This window comes from Schistocerca piceifrons, chromosome 1, assembly GCF_021461385.2.
Source record: "Schistocerca piceifrons isolate TAMUIC-IGC-003096 chromosome 1, iqSchPice1.1, whole genome shotgun sequence".
NCBI lineage: Eukaryota > Metazoa > Arthropoda > Insecta > Orthoptera > Acrididae > Schistocerca > Schistocerca piceifrons.
The window spans coordinates 470,658,567-470,679,238 of record NC_060138.1 but is presented as its reverse complement, the minus strand read 5'-3'; positions in this window follow the sequence as shown (position 1 = coordinate 470,679,238).

Here is a 20,672-nt window from a genome sequence, read left to right as displayed (position 1 = left end):
TCAGGATGCCATAGTGAATACAATGGAGTGTGTATAGCCGCCGCCATATTGGAGTCCTCTGCATGAGTCTGCTGCTGGCTGCCTGTGGAAGAAACTTTGATTCTGCCAGCTGCACTCCTGGAGGTCACAATGGTGACTGGTGGAAGCTGAGAGGCAGGCCAATCTTTCGTGGATGAATAACCGACCCAGCCATCTGCGAGCTGTTCAGCTTCAGAGCAGGGCACCTGTGCCGCCACTCCTGAGCAGTACAAGTATAACCTTACCCGCTGTACGCTGGGACCAACTGTCGAGCTGTCTTTTATGTCACTACAGGGTCTTCCACCTACAGGCCATTTCAGCAACCGACAACAGAGGCATGCAGATATCTGGGACTGAGCTTAATCACAGCTTCTCTAGGAAGCTCCAGGAAGGAGACAGAGTGAATGAAAAATTATTGCTGTTAAATTATTGTTAGTTGAAGGATGTCTCATTAGCGTCCCGGCGCTCCACGTGACTCCACCACAGCACCTCCACTCGTCCATCCTACACTCACTGTCGGGCTCGTACAGTACTTTTGGATCGCGGCTACGAATGCATGTGGAGTAATGGTTACATCTGCATCTGTCTTTTTTATATTTGTATCGATTATTTAATCGTAAAGCCATCTCCAATACACACTGATGAGCCAGAACGTTATAATCACCTGCTTCATATTTTGCTCACCCACTTGTTGTACACCATACAGCAACGACTGTGCGTGATACAGATTCGACAAGTTCTTGGTAGGTTGCCGGTGGTATGTGGGACCAGATGTCCACGCGAAGGTCACGCAGTTCCCGTAAGTTATAGGTCTGTCGTATGTGAGTGTAGGGCTGACATCCGATAGAGTCACAGATGTGCTCCATCTGATTCAGATCTGGTGCGTTTGAGGGGCAAAACGTCAACGTGAGATCACTACTATGCTCCTCAAACCACTGTATCAGGATTCTGTCTTTGTAACAGGGACGGTTAAGCTGCTGGAAGATGCCATCGCAGGTGATCCGCAGTAACGTTCGGAAGACCACAGCTGTCAACGTGCATTCGATTACTACCACAGGTATCACGGAATCGAATATGAAAGTCCCCCATAGCATAATACTGTCCATACCGGCTTGAGTCCATGGACCGGTGCAGGTGTCGAGAAACGTTTCGTCTAGATGACGGCGTACTACCATCGAACTGGTATAACAAGAAACTCGATTCTTCTGGCCAGATGACACATTTTTTATGATCCACGGACCAATATCGATCAATCCGAACCCACTGCAATTGTAACTGACAGTGTCGTTGGGTCAACGTGGGAATACACACCTGTATTGTGCTACAGAATCCCATGCACAACAATGTGCGCGGAACGGTGTGCTCCGAAACTGCTCTGCCTGAAGCAGCAATGTACTCTGTCATCGTATTCACTGAAGATAGCCGCCTGTCCTGCTTTACGCAGCTGATAAGCCACCGGCCTCCATGATCTGTGCCAGCTTGTAGTTTCACTGTTTTTCGGCCAATTTTCGTAGAAGACTACGACAGAAGCATGCGAACAGCCATCTAGGTTCACCGTTTCCGAGATGCTCGTTTCGAGGGGCCCGGCCGTAACAATCTGCCCTTTGCAAAAGTTCCTCATACCAGTGGATCTCCACATTTTTGGCTGGTATCGTCGTTATAACCACGTGAAACGCCCGCAACCCCAACAGATGGCATCCAATCTCGCAGTGGGCAGTGGTCATAGCGTTACGCCTCTTCAGTGTATTACAAAATTGTTTATTCACACACTCACAGATCACTTATTGAAGAAACGTGCGTCATTATAGATGAAATCCGCATGATTAGTTGACCGGGATGTACTCGAACAACAATTTTTAGGTTTAAAATGCCTAGTAAACAGAAGGCAACACATACTGAAACATAAAAATACACAATATCGTTTACATAAAACTGTACTTCAATAACTAAATTCTGTTGAAGATCTTGCCCGTCTAATGCAGAAAAGGTAGGCACTATCAGCTGTTATTTTAACATTTAATTCTTCGACAAAATCTGCGTTGCCTTCGTCTGGAAAAATAAAAAAAAAAAAACACCTCTCTCCTGATGACGATGACGAATATTTGCGAACATTTGACGTTCCACAACATTTGATGCGGTTAGAATATCTGCGGTACTGCTCACATTAGAATGTAACACGTTGGTGGTAAGGGAAGATGGATTCGAGTTTGATGTCCCGTTGACAGCGATGTAATTAGAGACCGAGTACAAGCTGGGTTTGGACAAGGATGGAGTGGCGTTGTATAGCGAAATCACGGAAAACCATAATGTGGATTGCCGAATTTGTGATTTGAGCCCCAGTACTCTGGAGTACTAGTCCAGCTTTTTCAACCCTGCCCCTCGCTTGGTAAGTTGGCTGTTTTTGTTTACTTGTGGATTGGCTACTTTACTGGAAGGGTCTGTATGGCCGCGAGGTACAAACTCTGCTGATCGACATCGGTGCTAAAGTCTTGCTTCATCAGTAACCTGTCCTTCATCCGAGTACTTGCTGCGGAGTGCATCCTTCATTGGGCCAAACGGATGGAAATCGGAAGGTGTGAGATCCGGGTCGTAGGGTGGATGAGACCACACTGGGAACAGGTCATATTAAGACATGAACTGGACCCAACGAGGTATTTAGGCAATAAATGGTAGGAGTTCGAGAGTGAGAGGCAAATCAAATGTTCGAAATATTTTGTAAGTTCGTATGGGACCAAACGGCTTAGATCATCGGTCCTTAGGCTTACGCACTACTTAATCTACTTAAACTAATTTAAGCTGAGTACGACACACACACCTACCCCCGAGGGAGGACTCGAACCTCCCACGGGGGGAGCCGCGATAACCGTGGCAAGGCGCCCTACCCTGCACGGCGACCCCATTCAGCGAAGAACAGGCCAATGAAGTTCTGTGAGCTCATCTCGGGTGCGCAGACTTGTGTGAGGCCTTGCGTTGCCACGGAGAAGTTCGTTTCATTTTTGTGGCGATGAACACACTAAAGTATTTACTAAATTTTCTGAAGGTAGCACAGCTGTTTGCGGCCAACAGGCAAGCGGGGCATCGTACAGTTTTGCATGACCTCGTTGCGAAAATGACAAATACCTCGCCCAACGACTCACCATGCTTTTCTTCTCTGCCAGGAGTCCGTAGACACTCTGCAAGCGCCTGTGAATACATGCGATGCTCTGGTTTTCCGCCAAAAGAAACTCAATGACAGCTTTCTGCTTGAAACAGCACCTGTGCTGCAGACGCCGTTTTGAAGGCCACATGTAACGCCGCCACCTATCGAAACTTCGTGAAACTAAGTTGCTGAAGCGGGAACGCTCTAATTGGTCCCACAACAAATTCTGCATTTTTTCAACCGAAACTGGACAAGGAAAGAAGTGTTACATTACTTATTGAATGCTCCTCGTTATACGAATCGGCGGTACAGAATTAAAGTTTGAAAACTGATTCCGTTTGATTTGAAACCTAAATGTCAGCAGCGGTCTTGCGTTGCTGACTCGATCTCAAGACCCCGGGTTCGTTTCTCGACCAGGTAGAGAATTTTTTCCGCTTGGGACTCGGTGTGTGTGTGTTGTCCTCATTATCATTTCATCATCATCATCATCATCTCTATCATCATCATCATCACTGTCATCATCAACGCACAGGTCGCCGAAGTGGCATCAAATAAAATGACTTGCACCATGCGCCTGAAGACACCCAGATGGGAACTGTCGGACAAAAATGTCGTAAGCACATTTTATTTCATACAACCTCAACGAAAGCATTTTATTTGTGAAAATGTCATGTGCTGTCCTCATACATCAATAGAAATAGAACTACCGTCGGCCGGCGTAGGCTGCAACGGTTGCAGCTACTTAAGAACTACAGTCTGTACGAGCCTCTGCTCATTTCACGCATGAGATCCGCCCCCTCCTTCCGCAGGAAGGGAGAACGTTTGTGGTAGGCGCTGTACCATGCAGCTGAGAGATGATCTACCCAGGAAGTTCGAGTTTCTAATTACTGTAATTTAATCTGTCGAGCCTTCCTCTGAGAGACGAACCATAGCGAAACAGAAGACTACTTAATTTGCCTGCGAAATGCGATATCGCAAGAATGTTCAGGCAACCGGTAATTTTGTGTTTCTCAATTCTGCCTGCCGCAACAGTACGAAATAACTAACTGCGAGGTACTGGCATTCTCCTTTCGGTTTTTCGTAGCATCATATCAAAACGCGGCGAATCGGGAAACTCGATCGCACCGCAGCAGATGTTCTCGGTTTCCGCCAATATTATAAGGCGGCACTCCGTCAAAGAGACGTCAAATCGTTTATAAATAACATTGCAGTGGAACACCGAAAGCGGAGAACAGACAGTTCTAATGAAACTGTTCTCATGTTTCGTACGGTATGGCGAGAAGTAAATAGCGTACACTGTACCTGCAAAAATTTGAAACCTATATTCGTAGCGCTCCAGTTATTTTTCTGCACATATTAGGATCAAAAGCGTGAAGATGAGCCTTTTAACTCCAGTACTAGTTTGCTTTCAAATAGTGAAGTAATCTGTTAGTTATGATTACTGTATTCACGTTCAAAAATAAGTAACCAATCGCTGTATAACACAGTTCGGCTCTCATGTCGTGGCTGCGGATACCTAAACATGATTGTCTGTATGTGACAACTGAGTGCACAGTATAAATCTTCGTTTACGAGTGACTGTTGGACTCCAAGGAACAAATACATCAGCAGTGGCCAGTATTTTATAGTGTTTGTTCATCGCCAGTAAGTAATCATGAAACATAGATTTCTACATCCGGCACTCCTGGAGAGTGCATGCTGTTGCTAGAGTAGCATACACATTGGAGACCTGCTCCTGTTTGGCATAGAACAGAAAAACTCCAAAGATTACGCAACGCTGGTGCCTGGAGAGAAATCACCGTGTTTTCTCGTTAGAAACAATGTAATGGTGCGAAAAGCGCTATTAGAGAGTTTCAGTTCCAGTTTGGAGCTGATTCGAGGCAGGTGTTTACCCTCTGCTAAAATTATGGTCGAAAATGTTTCACTTGCACCCTTTTCTTTAATTCTGGTCTAAGTAAAGTGAAAGCGCCTTTCATAAGCCAAAAAATAAATAATTCATGTTTACTGAGCACAGATTCTTTTTTCATAAGTAGTGAGAGATCTTCGGAAAGATGGTTGCTGCACGTTAACTGCGACGTAATTCTCGTCATGATTATTAACATTAGTATTATTAATGAACAAAAACGAGCTTAAATCAGTTGATATTGTTAAATTATTACACAAGAATCAGCAAGCAACAGCTGCGGGGGCAAGGTAATTGTAATCTACATCTACACTCTGCAAATCACTGTGACGAGTATGGCAGATCGCACGTCGCTGTACAAGTTATTAGGGTCTTTTCTCGTTCCATTCAAGTATGAAACGCGGAAAGATTTTTGTTTAAATACCACTCGTACATGCCGTAGATAATCCAATCTTGTCACGAGTATCTCCATTGGAGCGATACGTAGGGGGTTGTAGTGTATTCCTAGAGTCATCATTTAAAAAAGATTCTCGAAACTTGATCAACTGTCATATTAAAGCCTTTCACACTATTTTCGTAACACATAACTGATGCAAATCTATCTGCATCTGATACAGGCTGTGATATACATAGTCAACGACAAAGAAGAAAACCAGCAGGAGACATCACTGATTTCGATTTCTAGATATACACTGCCCCCCCCCCCCCCCCCCCAAAATGACACACCAGCAGCTACAGTAAAAAACAATGGACAAAGTGTTCTAGATTAATCTAGTTTAAGACTGTCTATTTTTAAGTAACATTTCTTTATGTATGTATGTATGCATAAACGCTTGAAGATGAACAGAACATGTTCGAAATGCGTTGCATTATGTTAAATTAAGCATAAAATAAAATGTGACTGGTAGCAGAAACTTGAAATAAATAATTGTCCCACACAGTCACGTTTCACAAACATAGCCATTATGGCTGAAAATAATAGTGTGCTTTTGTTGGAAAATGAGATGCAGGTAGATCGGGAACCGTTAGCCACAGATTCAAGTGTAGCAACTCATAAACACGGAGATGACCAAAGTCATGGAATACCTCCTAATATCGTGTTGAACCTGCCTTTTCCCGGCTTACTGCAGCAGCTTGAAGTCGCAAGAGCCCAACAAGTCTTTGGAAGTTTCCTGCAGAAATACCGAGCCATGCTGGCTCGATAGCGCTCCAGAATCTCGAAGGTGTCGCCGGTGCAGAATTTTCTGCACGTACGATCTCTCGACTGTGTTCGATCAGTGATGGATGAGGCTCATGTCGGACGATCTGGTTGGCTAAATCATTCGCCCGACCTGACCAGAATGTTCTTCAAACCAATCGCGAACCAATGTGGCCCCGTGACACAGCTCATTGTCATTAACAAAAATTCCATCGTCGTTTGGGAACATGAAGTTCGTTAATGGCTGCAAATGGTCTCCCAGTACCCGAACATCAACATTTCCAGTCAATGATCGGTTCCATTCCATGTAAACACAGCCCACACCATTATGGAGCCACCACCAACTTGCACAGTGCCTTATTGACAATATGGTTGTATGGTTTTCTGGTGTCTGCGCCACACTCGAACCCTATCATCATCTCTTGCCAGCTAAAATTGGGGTTCATCTGACCAGGTCAGGGTTTTGCAGATGTTTAGAGTCCAACTGATGGGGCCACGAGCCCAGAAGAGGTGCTACGGGCGATATCTTGGTGTTAGCAAAGGCACTTGCATCGGTCGTCTGCCGCCATAGGGCCGGCCGCGGTGGCCGAGCGGTTCTAGGCGCTTCATTCCGGAACCGCGCGACTACTACGGTCGCAGGTTCGAATCCTGCCTCGGGCATGGGTGTGTGATGTCTTTAGGTTAGTTAGGTTTAAGTAGTTCTAAGTTCTAGGGGACTGATGACCTCAGATGTTAAGTCCCATAGTGCTCAGAGCCATTTGAAGTTTGACGCCATAGGTCTTTAACGCCATATTTCGCCACACTGTCCTAATGGATATGTTTTCGTACTTCACACATTCATTTCTGCGGTTGTTTCAAGCGCTGTTGATTGTCTGTCAGTATTGATAACTCTAAGCAAACGCTTCTGCTCTTGGTCGTTAAGTGAAGGCCGCCGGCCACCGTATTGTCCATGGTGGAAGGTAATGCCTGAAATTTGATGTTCTTAGCACACTATTGACACTGTGTATCTCAAGATATTGAATTCTCTGACGGTTTCTGCAATTATTTGTTTCATGCATCTAGTTCCGACTACTATTCTGCGTTCAGAGTCTGTTAATTACCGTCGTGCGGCTATAATCATTTAGTAAACCTTTCCACATTAATCACCTGAGTACAAATGACAGCTCCGTTGATGCACTGCTCTTTTATACTTTGCGTATGGGATACTAACACCGTCCGTATATGTGCGTATCGCTATCCCATGACATTTGTCACTAAGTGTATTCCAAACCATACGACGTTGAAACAAGCAGTAATTCGAGGTGTCTATACAGAACTTTCTGAAGCAGAAATCATGGAACCAACAATATCCAATGTTCGTTTCGTCGAAATTATGCGACAGATGAAATGTGTCAGGCAAAAGGTCGTATGCCATGTTACAAATTTGCAGGCCTGTATCCCCATTGTTGATACTCAAGTCCTTTCGCAGCATGTTTATATTCAGAGAAATCTGTCAGATCCCCCTCATATCTTTTTTGTTTTGTGAACTGTCCATTGGCTTTTGGACACTTACTAAATGTTTGCGAATATAACCAGTCTCTCGGAAAGAAGTGTGGCTTTGTTTACTTTAGGTTTACTTGTTTATTAAATGATAAAATCTGTGTCACATTCCTCACTTCCTTCCAAATCCAACTAATATGAAAATCCCAACTGACGACGGACGACAAAGAGAAAGATTAATGAAAGGAACACAGGAAGCTGCTGGAGTGTGGCCCATTCCTTGCACTCACCGAGACATCCACCTGATGTGATTCAAAGTTAGTTAAAACTAGTTCCTACAGTAAGAGAGTGAACAGAGTATAAAAAATTTCAGCTACCCTCGTAATTATCTCGTTTTAATAAAATTTAGACATACAATTTGATACTCCTCGTAACAGGTCGAGGAACATGCAAGTCATATCATATTGAATCAGCAGTTTTTCTTTCGTATGGAGTAATGTTCGGACGCCTGAATTTCACACGCAAGTTGGGCGCCCCTTCCAGCAAGACGAGGCCCGTCGTCCCTTGTGGACAGTAAAGACTCCAGTAAAGTATTCAGCAGAACCGCTGCCTGGTGCCGTCCCTCTTCACACCCGACAGGGCTTCGTCAACGTTCGTTTTTCGGCTGATGTTCCACGGATGTCACTTCACTAATAAACGGTGCAGACACGCCTCTGGCAGACTCACTGGCTCCAGCCCCTAGAGACAGCTCAGAAACAATGATTGTTCTACTTCTCCAGGAGACACACCGGCGTCTGTCGAAGGTTGACAGCTTGCTAATTAAGTAGGAGGTTACGGCCCCAGGCAGACATACTGATGCCAAAGTTGATGTTTACCAAAATCGGGGGAAGAGTTATGACGCTTTCGAAGAATAGTCAGGATGGTAGGGGGAGAAACAAGTATTTGCTCATGTGTCACAGGATAAGGTCAAGACTAGAGCCCTCACTGACCATTAACATGTGGCGTGGATCTCTCTGAGGTTCATAAAATGAGAGAAGGAGAGTCGTGTGGAATATTTTCCCTCTTCTGATGGATGAAACAAATAACCACAAGCCGTGGTTGGGTGACGCGAAATCTTTGCGGAATTATTTTTGTTGAGCTGCCAGAGTTACAGAAGCGGAAAGGACAGGGGATATTCGATTTCGGAGAGCAGCACAGAGAACATTCTCTCGCGGAGGGCACTATAGAAAAGACATTCTGCTCCAGGGTGCGATGGAGAGAAGACTCGATGTCGGAGATTGATGGAGACTAGTTGGTCGTCGTTCGAGATCCGAGACAGCAGCCAGAATGGTGAATATTCTCGCTGCAGTGCTAAGATCTGAGAACGGTATCACGTGAGGTTCAGAAATCTTCTGATCTAGTCAGAGTCGTTCACAGCCGAAGCCATGATTCTTAAGTTTTTATTTAAATTCTTTTGCAGTTTGATTCTCAACGTTTGTTACAGTAAATCTTGAGTTAGCACTGATTTCTTCATTGACTCACCTGATGCACGTATTAATTCTCCGTAACACTATGCATAGTTAATTACCATTTAAATGCAAGACAGTTGCGCTCTCTGGAAGTAACACCTCTTTTACACATTGTTTCCCCATACCTTGTGAACCCATCATATGTGCATTACTTGTAACTGAGGCCGCTTATTACTTAATGTATTTCTTGTTATTTCGCCATGTTCAGTTTTTTTATAGATGCAAATCTTGAAAAAATAAGCGTGGAAGTAATCAAATTCCTCTCGATATCATTTTGAAAATTAGTTAACCCCCATGTCACTTGAATATGAATTAACCAAGACCAACAGCCACACTTATATGTGAGGCACATCGTTTCTCCTGACATCGCCGTGGAGGAAGTTTTCATTTAAATCAGACAGCATCCACCCACCCACCCGGGATGTCCACATAGTTCCCCTGCCCCCCCTCCCCCCACCCTCCCACCCCCCCCCCCCCACCCCTCACACACACATAGGGCCCACATAGCTACAGGTAGATTACAATATTCATAGCAAGCGCTTTCACTTCTAATACTTCATATATATGTACCAGCAGTGAAACAATATTTTCAGTGTTTACTTTACGAGCATATAACCAGACAATATCGCAGTTAATATCGTTGGTGTTGATGTGGCAGTCAACATACCAGGGACCATTGTCACAAGGCCAGTATATCTTGCATACATTGCGGTGATGGGCAAGGACCGACGGATAAAAATGTAGAGTGTTTCTGTTTAGGAAGGAATTTAATGAAACAGCATCTCAAAACAGCTGGAGCTTTAAAGAGACTGACAGTTATCTATGAAATGCAACGTATTCTCAGGCTGTTCAGTCTTCCCTTGTGTCTGCAAATACTAACCGTACCTCAGATTGAACCATATGGACATACAGAAATGAGAACAGAATTGGATCCCCCCCCCCCCCCCACCTCCAAATTCTTCCAACAAGAGCTTCATCAGAAACAAAAAGGATTGTTGAGGCTCCCAGAGTCAGACAGTGTAATACTTGTGACGTACATCAACAAACTGCAAATTACTCACTCCCAGAGCAGTATTACAGGCAAGGAACACACTTCGCCCAAAGAAAGAAAGGTATTAAAGGAATAACTCACATCAATTGTTAATAGACCCTACAGAAAGTTTTGGAAATGCGACCCAAGTACCAAACGCTCTTCGGTATTAAAACCATAGACTGAACTTCTCAGGATTTCAGTGATATTCTGGCTGGAAAACTGTGCAATTTGCTACATAGTTCGATAGAACAAATACGAAGTGAAGGAAACATACAGTCGTCTTTAGTAAAATTGTCGATTGTTAACCATCTAATACCAAGTTACGGCGGTTAACATTTTTAGCGCAACATCCGCTCCGTTATCTCAAATAAAGAACGTTTAGTGTTGCGTGGAGGCAGTAGCAATATCAGGAACATGGTTCCCACCAAATAAACAATGTTTACTTAATTTTATCCATTGTTTGCAGTGTTCCTTCCATGACTGTGCTACTTTTGTAATAATAAAGAAGAACCACCTTCAGCTACAACTCGTATTTTTTTTTTTAAATGCACGATACATTTCGAGCCCTGGAAGCTCATCTTCAGCTGCTTTGACTATCTACATCAAGTTTACATTTCGTTTAATTCTGGGCTAGTTCTACTATAGGCGTATCGTTCTGGAGAATGTTTGTCTAGAAACACATGCTTTCAATTAAGCAGCATATTTGCAGAAAAAATTTTGACACAGCGCATTTCCGAACATAATTCAAAACTTGTTTTGTGTGAATTTGTACATAAACATTCCCCAGGAACGCATCGTGCATTTTAATAAAATCACGATTTGTAGCTGAAGGCGGTTGTTCTTTGTTTTTACGAAACAATTTTTAGTCAAAGGCTATGCTACATGCAGGGCTGACAAAGACGATAGAAGTGGAGGAGTAGTGTATGTGGAATACTTTGGCAATTTCAATCTTGAACATCAGAAGAGATCTTTAAAAAAACTATATTTATCGTTAGTGCATATCTAGACAGTTTCAAACAAAGCCTAAGTGACCAAATAGTGCACTTTTATGAACTGCTCAGACTAGACGTGACTTCTCCTATTGACAGCAAAATGCACGAGCCACTGAAACTGCTGTTTTATAAACTTTTAACGGAAAATTCATTAGAGTAGTGTTTCCCCAATGTACAGGTAGTCTTACGCAATTACTTGTCTTTAATTATCATCATTTGCAGTAGAGAACGTTCTTTTTCAACACTGAAGCGCATTAAAAATGATTTAAGGAGTACCAAAGGACAGAAATGTTTAAAATACCTCACCTTACTGGACATAGAATTTGATTTGTTTAGAGACATGATGTGACCAGTGTTATCTCCAAATTTGTAGAAATTAAATCGAGAAAAGTTGTTCTGTAAAGAGAAGTCATATTTCTCATCGTCAACTTTGAAGCTTAAAGCAAACCAAGGGCTCCTTCTTAACAATCGCTGAAGTTCCCGCGTGGGCTTAATCCGGCAAAGCTCATATTAGTTGGAGCTGCACATATGATGACAGAATGAGCGAATCCGTCCTCGCGTTGTTGGATAGTATATCGCCGTTATGAACCACGGCTCCCCAACAACAGTTACTGTTTCTGGGAGAGAAAAATCTGCATCAGACGTAAAACTATGCTCCCCATGCTTTTCCAAGTACGCCAGGATGCTCTAAAGTCGGATCATTGTCCTATGAGTTTGAAAAGCGGGTGTGAACGTAGTCGTTATCAGTATACAAACCATACTGCAAAATGGAATGTTAGAAAAGCAAACGGGCAACGTTATCACGAAATTTTTATTACTCCCAAGCGAACTGATGTGTGTGGGTAGTTGGACCCACTACTCGAACGAGCATCCAGTATCCCTCCGCTAATAAAAACCAATACAAACTGCTGGCACCCACCCGGATAGCCATGCGTGTTGAAGAGCTGTTTCCCGGACGGGGAGGTTCTCCGACCCTGGATCTAATCTGTCCGGAGGATTAACGATTAGGGTCGATGTGCCGGACAGCCTGTGAGGCGGCGTCCTTCCAGACCTTACCTCATACATTATCTTGCTTCGCACACGCGATTAGCGAACCAAAATTTTATTTCTTCATTCTTGCTTTCCGAATCGTTCTCTGTTTATCATGTACTACTCGCAGATTTACGGATGTACCTCACGAGTGGTTAGGACGTGATTGATAGTAATATATATGATCACATTGGATTTTGTTATCTTGGCTCGGCGCCGGGGTTTCTTCTGAGGCACGGCAACCTCCTCAAGCTCTGCAAACACGTCAGTTAAGTCCCGTTTTCCCCTTTTCCCTTGTGTCTGTGTTCCCGAGAAGACGGCACTGTGGCGGCGGGCGGCTCGCAGGTTATCCACTGGCTGCCTGCTCAGTGGCCGAAGGCACTCAGGAGAGCTCTCTGTACAACAGCCACCGGTACGCTATGGGTGAACGGGCTCAGCCCTTGCCCCCGTTTGGAGCATCGATGGGCTTGGCCGTCCACAATGAAACGTCCTGCTATGTACGCTCTTGTGGTGCTGTTTTGCAAAGCCAGAATAATTGCCACACGTGCACTCAAGGGACTACTCAGCGCTCCTTCCTTGGTAACCTTCCTAAAATTTTCAGAACATCGCATCGTGGAGAACCTGCCATCGGATTCTTCGCCCAATCCGTACCAACTAGAGAACCTATGGTTTTAATTGGCCGATTGCATGTTAAGTTACATGATGCGAGACACAGAACCAGTTCCTAGGTATATGAAGATAGTAACTGTTCTCGAAAGAACAGATACCATTGATGACCGTGTAGCTTCTCTAGAATAAACGATAATTCATTGAAACTCTCAGTTGCCGACAAGTGTTGTTGACATACGTCGATGGCGACTGCTGAAAATGTGTAAACCGACCGGGACTCGAACCCGGGATCTCCTGCTTGCATGGCACACGCTCTATCCATCTGAGCCACCGAGGACACAGATGAATAGTGCAACTGCAGGGACTTATCCCTTGCACTCTTCCCGTGAGAACCACATTCTCAATTGTCCACAATCTACATGCGTAATGTACCTAATAGATATTTGCCCATCCACTCATTACTCGCCCACACTAAGGTGACGATTCCCGTTAGAGTTCGGGCAACCTGTGCGTATTCGTACAGACGAAGGTCAATGGCTGGGTAGCCTTTAACTATATTTATGAAGATAGTAACTGTTCTCGAAAGAACAGATAGCATTGATGACCGTGCAGCTTCTCTAGAATAAATGATAATTAATTGAAACACTCAACTGCCGACAGGTGTTGTTGATATACCTCGATGGGGTCAGCTGTCCCCATCGAGGTATATCACAAATTTTCAGCTGTCCCTATCGAGGTATATCGACAACACCTGTCGGCAGCTGAGGGTTTCAATTAATTATCCGTTTCTAGGTGTTTCACTGCCGATTCACTTGGCACTTTTTTGCTGACTGATCCCGGGGGAGTTTAGCAAGTGCTGTTCCGAGTTAAGGAGGGAGTCTCGCAGACCGGAGAGGGCAATTGGTTGCTAGGCGGTTCTGAAAACGCTGCGAGTGATGAGAGGACTATACTTTGACCACCTGCAAAGAAATTCCAGAGTCATACTTCAGCTTGTTCGCGACTTAGAGATCATTCAACCGCGTCGATATCGGCAAGATTATGTTTTCAGCTTCACGCAGCCAACGTGATAAAATCAGAGGCAGACTGTGTTGGCAACTCTCACGTCTCAGCAGTCGATGCCACCACCTTCGGCTACTATTACTGCGGCCACGCTAAGACAACAAACTGGGACGCGTGGTTCAAAATGGGACTTAACATCTGATGTCATCAGTCCCCTAGACTTAGAACTACTTAAACCTGAATAACCTAAGGACATCACACACATCCATGCCTGAGGTAGGATTCGGAACTGCGACCGTAGCAACCGCGTGGTTCCGGCCTGAAGCTCCTAGAACCGCTCGACCACCGCGGCCGTTTGCGACGCGTGCTTCCAATTTCTCGTTAAGTGGCAGAGTGAAGAAAGAGAAGCTTAACCTTGCTTTACAGCTCAGTTGGGGTACCTGAGGCAAACCTGAGTTATTTAAAGTCATCGTCTGTTTTTATAGAAGGCTAATTTTCTATTCTTGGGAATTTTCGGTCGTTAACCATTCCAGAATCAATAATTGATGTTGTTGTCAGATATAGTCCTCTCGACTATTCTAATAATTTTCAAACTCTTTAATTGCAAATTCCATTTCAGCTATATACTCCGTTGATGTCATGCTAAGTTGACTCTTTTTCTACCATGTTTGGCACTATCATTTGTGTGCCCGTAAATTGTTTTATGGCTGCCATTTCAATCGACTTGTCCTGTGTAATGCTGGTGGCGACCATTGGTAATTAATTATTCAATATACATCCTGTTAAATAAAGCCAGCCGGCCGGAGTGGCCGAGCGGTTAAAGGCGTTGCAGTCTGGAACCGCACGACCGCTAAGGTCGCAGGTTCGAATCCTGCCTCGGGCATGGATGTGTGTGATGTCCTTAGGTTAGTTAGATTTAAGTAGTTCTAAGTTCTAGGGGACTTATGACCACGCAGTTGAGCCCCATAGTGCTCAGTGCCATTTGAACCATTTTAAATAAAGCCATATTTCAATACCTCGTGTGTTTCCTTCACGACGTTTTCTGATGTACCTGATTTCGTCTTGAATAAAACCTTATCAAACTCGTAGTTATTATACACTGAAGAGCCAAAGAAACTGGTGCACCTGCCTGATATTGCGTAGGGCCCCGGTGAGCATGCAAAAGTGCCGCTACACTAAGTGGCAAGGACTCGATTAATGTCTGAATTAGGGCTGGAGGGAACTGACAACATGAATCGTGCAGGGTTGTCCATAAATTGGTAAGAGTATGAGAGCGTGGAGATGTTTTCTGAACAAGATGTTGCAAGGCATCCCAGATATGCCCAATAATGCTCATGCCTGTGGAGTTTGGAGGCCAGCAGAAGTGTTTAAACTCAGAAGAGTGTTCCTGTAGCCACTCTGTAGCAATTCTGGACGTGAGGGGAGCCGCATTGTCCTGCTGGAATTGTCGAAGTGGGCATGAATGGATGGAGGTGATCAGACAGGATGCTTAGGTACGTGTTCCCTGTCAGAGTCGTATCTAGACGTATCAGGGGTCCCGTATCACTCCAAATGCAAACGCCCCACACCATTACAGAGCCTCTCCAGTTTGAACAGTCCCCTGCTCACATGGAGGGTCCATGGATTCATGAGGTTGCCTCCATACCCCAACACGTCCACCCGCTCGATATAATTTGAAACGGGACTCGTCGGACCAGGCAACATGTTTCCAGTCAGCAACCGTCTACTTTCAGTGTTGACGGGCCCAGGCGAGGTGAAAAGCTTTGTGTTGTGCAGACACCAAGGGTACACGAGTGGGCCTTCGCCTTCGGAAGCCCATATCCATGACGTTTCGTTGAATCGTTCGCACGCTGACGCTTGTTCATAGCATATCACTGAAATCTGCGGTAATTTGCGGAAGGGTTGCACTTCTGTCACGTTGTACGAATCTCTTCAGGCGTCGTTGGTCCCATTCTTGCAGCGATGTCGGAGATTTGATGTTTTACTAGATTCCTCATACTCACTGTACACTCGTGAAATTGTCGTACGGGAAAATCCCCACTTCATCGCTACCTCGAAGATGCTTATCCCATAGCTCGTGCGCCGACTATAATACCACGTTCAAACGTACCTGCCATTGTAGCAGCAGTAACCGACTGAACAACTAAGTCAGACACTTGTTGTCTTATGCAGGCGTTGGCGACTGCAGCTCCGTATTATGCCTGTTTACGTATTTCTGTATCTGAATAAGCATGCCTGTACTAGTTTCTTTGGCGCTTCAGTTATTAGTTTACATCCCCTTCATTCGGGGACTTTATCATCTCTTTGGATCAAGTAGCTATCATAAATTAGCAAGGGCTGGTCATTTTTCATACCCACAGTCAATTCGTTGAGGCGGTATCTTTGGTCACATAAAACTTCGTTCTGGTAAGCCTAAAGGTGCTTCTTTCAGACAGTTTCACAGCCTACTAGCTGAATACAGGGCTGGTATGTAAGTCCGGCCTCAGTTACGTGATTCGTTAACATTTAGAAAACTGTCGTTGAGTTTCAAAGTAACATCACTAGACACAGACAGTCGGGTTGCACATATTTATTGCCAGAGGGTAACGGGGAGACAACAGGAAGGGCATCCGGTCACCGCTTAAACTAAACGTGCCACATCCGTTTACTAACCATGCCGACCCTGCGTCTATGCAGGACGAAGATACAAGAAAATGAAAGTGAAACACAAACGAACGGCATTTTCCTGGTGGAATGTAAACTGCAATGGGGCTGGCAAGAAGAGGATTAGCTCTATCACAATAAAGAAAGAACATTGGAAATTGTTTTGCATTATAAGCAAACGAATGCAAAACCAGAAAGTTTAGAAGGCGCGGAAGAGGGAAGTTGGACGCAATACTGCGAGCCGATGCGAATAGGTACCAGCATGATAGGGATCTGGCAAAATTTCAGATATTTTAGAAGTGAGATACAAAATCAACAGAGTAACAAACGCTTTGCTTACAGCCATTCTTAGACAGAAAACTTCGACCTGCAACCAAACTGTTTACTTCCTTGATGATAAAACAGGGCGTCATTTGTGCATCTTTTTGCAGAAGAAGAACTAATTAATGATTTACAATATTCACACAATATAGCATCAGGCATCGGCGGATTAGATTATAATATGATCCGAAACTTGCCATATGAGGCACTTTCTATATTACGAAGGTTTTACAATGAAATGTGGATGTGTGGCACAGTACCTGAAAAATGGACGACGCAAATTTTAATTCCTATCCTTACCAAAAACAGAGATATTCTTAACCCGTCGTCTTACAGACCGATCGCACTGTCTCCATTTTTATCAGAGACGCTTGACCGGATGGTTCAAAACAGAATAGAATGATTTATGGATAAGTTATAATGTTCTTTCCAAGACCCAGATTGCATTTCGGAAGGGAAAGTGTTCCCTTGACAACATAGGGCTTTTGACAATTGACATTCAACGGATCTCACGAATAAATGTTTCTCGCTATTCTGTGAAATAGCTCGAGCCTCCGATAAAGTGAGAATCACCGTACTGGGAAGAAACGTGTTTTAACCGGATAACCTCTGAAATTAATCTGCCGAATTAAATTTTTTCTCTCAGAAAAAAGAATATGTTAGGTACAACAGAAATCCCATCGGGTCTCGGACAGTCGACAAAGGTCTGCCTGAGGGATCCGAAATGATACCTCTCCTGTATTCGTTGTATGCGGGATATCTTGAAAAATGTTTCTCGGCAAGAGTATCTACCTTACTATTCGCTGATGATCTTTGCCTGAGTTAGACCACTTCTTTCTTTCAAGCACCAAAGAAAGAGTCGACCATGCTTTATCGAACACTAGAATTTGGCTAATCATATTATAATCTAATCCGTCGGTGCCTTATGCTGTGTTGTGTATAGTAAAGCATTAATAGTGAGTTTTACGCGACGAAGAGTTCCACATTGAATAGTATGAGGTATGGTGAAATAAATATCCTATTCAGGAGTCAAGATAAATTTCTCAGCGTGATAACAGACCCAGACTTACGAACAGATCTGTCTCACTCACATGATATCTCTTTGAAGATACAGACAAAGACGAATGCATTGAGGCGTGTGGCCAACACGCGAGGGGAAGATCGCCCGAAAATTCTACTCAACTTCTATAGGACTCTTGTGAGATCATTCTTTGAGTATGGCTACATGTTTTATCGTGATGGGGCAAGCTGTGTGACTGGACTCGTGATTTCCTGTCAGTTAAGGCCTCAGTTCGTAATAAATGAGGGAAAGTCATCGAGTAAAGCAGAAGTAACATCTGACGTTCCCCGAGGAAGTGTTAGTGGCCTTCTGCTGTTCCTTATCTACATAAAAGATTTAGGAGACAATCTGAACTGCTCTGTTAGACTGTTTGCAGATGATGCTGTCAATTAGTCATGTAATCTCATCAGGTGATCAAAACGAATTGCAAAATGATTTAGAAAAGATATCTGCATGGTGAAAAAGTGGCAATTAACTCCAAATCATGGAAAGTGTGAAGTCATCCACACGAACACTAAAAATAATCCACTAAATTTCTGTTACACGATAACACACACAAATCTAAAGACTGTCAACTGAACTAAATACTTACGAATTACAGTTACAAATAACTTAAGTTGGAAAAACCACATAGGTAATGTCATGGGAAAGCAGACCAAAGACTGCGATTTATTAGCAGAACACTTAGAAAATGTAATATTTACTAAAGACACTGCTTACGCTAGACTCGTCCGCGCTCTAGTGGCATATTGCTGTGCGGTGTGGAATCCGCATCAGATACGGTTGACTGAAAACGTCGAAAAAGTTCAAAGAACTTTTTTGTTTTATCGCGAAATAGGAGAGAGAGTGCCACGGATATGATACACGAAATGGGGTGGCAGTCATTAAAACAGAGGCGTTTTTCGCCCCAGCAGGACCTTATCATATAATTTCAATCACCAACATTCTGCTCAGAGTGTGAAAATATTTTGTTGGTGCCCGTCTACATAGGGAGGAATGATCAACATAACAGAATAAGAGAAATCAGAGCTAGCACGGAAAAATGTAGCTGTTCGTTTTTACCGTTCGCTGTTTGAAAGTGGAACGGTAGAGAAGTACCCTAAGGGGGTTCGATGAACCCTACGCCAGACAATTACTTGCGAAATACGCGGTAATTATGCACATGTAGGTGCATGAATTCGATATCGAAGCCGGACAACTTGAATACCGCTGTATTCGAACATGCACTGGAGCTACCCTACCGACACCTACGAATGTTCTCCTTGCCAAACCAGAATACCACCAATAACAATAACAAAGAAAAACTTGCAAGTAAACTAATTTTGAAGCGAATCTCACTTCCTTATCAAGATACGCTGAGCTTAAATAACGTAACGGCGAGAAACGACTGGCAGATGGAGGGAGATCCGACCAAGTTTTCAAAAGGAAAACCGTACTTTAACGCCACCTTCACCCCAAACTAGCATTATCTTCTTGTGTTAACGACTGAAAGAGAAACAGACAGTTCGTAACAACGATTGCGAGCACATGCTTAATTAATGGAAAATTACCAAAAACCCTGTTGCACTTAGGACTGAAAGAATATATACTATATGATGCATGCAGTGAAGGAGAAGACGTGAATAATCTACTATTCTCTGTACCACTTATGTTGTTGTTGTGGTCTTCGGTCCTGAGACTGGTTTGATACAGCTCTCCATGCTACTCTGTCCTGTGCAAGCTTCTTCATCTCCCAGTACGTACTGCAGCCTACATCCTTCTGAATCTGCTTAGTGTATTCAACTCTTGGTCTCCCTCTACGATTTTTAACCTCCACGCTGTCCTCCAGTACTAAATTGGTGATCCCTTGATGCCTCAGAACATGTCCTACCAACCGATCCCTTCTTCTAGTCAAGTTGTTCCACAAACTCCTCTTCTCCCCAATCCTATTCAGTACCTCCTCATTAGTTATGTGATCTACCCATATAATCTTCAACATACTTCTGTAGCACCACATTTCGAAAGCTTCTATTCTCTTCTTGTCCAAACTATTTAACGTCCATGTTTCACTTCCATACATGGGTACACTCCATACAAATACTTTCAGAAAAGACTTCCTGACACTTAAATCTATACTCGATGATAAATTTCTCTTCTTTAGAAACGCTTTCCTTGCCATTGCTAGTCTACATTTTATATCCTCTCTACTTCGACCATTATCAGTTATTTTGCTCCCCAAATAGCAAAACTCCTTTACTACTTTAAGTGTCTCATTTACTAATCTAATACCCTCAGCATCACCCGACATAATTCGATTACATTCCATTATTCTCGTTTTGCTTTCGTTGATGTTCATCTTATATCCTCCTTTCAAGACACAGTCCATTCCGTTCAACTGCTCTTCCAAGTCCTTTGCTGTCTCTGACAGAATTACAATGTCATCGGCGAAACTCAAAGTTTTTATTTCTTCTCCATGGATTTTTATACGTACTCCGAATTTTTCTTTTGTTTCCTTCACTGCGTTCAATATACAGATTGAACAACATCGGGGAGAGGCTACAACCCTGTCCCACTCCCTTCCCAACCACTGTTTCCCTTTCATGCCCCTCGACTCTTAAAACTTCCATCTGGTTTCTGTACAAATTGTAAATAGCCTATCGTTCCCTGTATTTTACCCCGGCCACCTTCAGAATTTGAAAGAGAGTATTCCAGTCAATATTGTCAAAAGCTTTCTCTAAGTCTACAAATGCTAGAAACGTAGG